The sequence below is a fragment of the Protomyctophum parallelum genome, assembly GCF_964188405.1.
Source record: "Protomyctophum parallelum genome assembly, chromosome: 23".
Taxonomy (NCBI): Eukaryota; Metazoa; Chordata; class Actinopteri; order Myctophiformes; family Myctophidae; genus Protomyctophum; species Protomyctophum parallelum.
In genome coordinates, this window is record NC_139715.1 from 17,309,283 (window position 1) to 17,310,514 (window position 1,232).

At 46.6% G+C, this 1,232-nt stretch overlaps 1 protein-coding gene across 4 annotated transcripts in view; it reads left to right on the top strand.

Annotated features, from left to right (window-relative positions):
• dgkza (diacylglycerol kinase, zeta a) overlaps nt 1-840 on the top strand; it is a 141,392-nt gene extending 140,552 nt beyond the window's left edge. For all 4 annotated transcript variants that reach the window (XM_083758983.1, XM_083758984.1, XM_083758985.1 and 1 more), the window contains one exon: nt 1-840. This exon is cut by the window's left edge and continues 215 nt beyond it. The gene's annotated coding sequence lies outside the window, so the exon portion shown is untranslated.
• Nucleotides 841-1,232: the final 392 nt, after the last annotated feature.

Below are 1,232 nucleotides of genomic sequence, written 5' to 3' on the forward strand. Positions count from 1 at the left end.
AAAAACAAAACGACAAAAAAAACACGGGTTTTAGGCGGCCGCTCGTCGGAATTTCTTCCTTCCTCTGAAAATGTCTCGCCCCCAGTGAGACCAGCCGATGAGTGGGCGCCACCCTCGGCGACCCTCTGATGCGTGGGTGCCACCCTTGGCGACCCTCTGATGCGTGGGTGCCACCCTCGGTGACCCTCTGATGCGTGGGTGCCACCCTCGGTGACCCTCCGAGGAGCCTTTTCTGCGGGCAGAGTGAGAGGTCTGAAGCCCGGCACTCAAAAGTAACGAGAGTCGGTTTATTCTGGGATGTCGTTAAAACGTCACTGCTCATGTTGTCACTGAACGCAGCCCATTAATGGCGGAGGATTAAGATGCACGGATGCCATTTTGCGGTCGCGTTTCTTTTTATTTTATTTTATATATACACCATCTTTCCTCTTTGATCCACACTTCTTTCCACTCATCTTCACAAATTATGGCGCTGCGGGGGAGAGTATGTCAAAAAAAATTGCTAAAATGAAAAATGAAATGAAATGAGAACTGGGACCCAGTGGAATTTTAAAGGTCGTCTGCTTTGCTGCACAAAATATCACTGACAGGAATGTCCGTTGTGCCAAATGGAATTTGTAATTTGTTTGCGACGGTATGATGCATTTGATGATGATGATATACTTGCGGTGATGACAACAGCAAAAACAATGACAGTGATGAATGTGTCCAGATGACAATGGCTAAGCTTCATCATGTCAGCCACATCCATCTATCCATTCATCCATCCGTTCAAAAGGATCGTTGGCTTTGTGGACGAGACGCGCACAAAGCGTCGGGAACGAGTCAGATATCGACTCTGTTGACGTGATGAATGTGACTCCGGGGAGGCAGAGGGGGGGGGCGTCTTTGTGCGACCGCTTCGTCAAAGAGAATTCATATCGTAAAGTATTCCAAAGATTTCAATCAATTTATGACAGTCAATGTGAGACATATAGGCGATGGAGACTGGGGGGGGGGGGGGGGGGGGGGAGAAAAAAACGTTGCACTGCCAAGAAAGCGCCCTCCTGCTGAGGAACATTGAACTTCAAGTTTGTTGGAACTGTTTATTTACTGTTATTATTATTATTATTATTATTATTTCCCTTCTGTTTAAATTTATTTTTATTGGATGTCAGTTCAGAGCGGGCTTCATGCACAGCAGCCATTTTGGAAAGAAATTGGGCCTCTTCTTTCCTCTTCCTCAGAGTTAC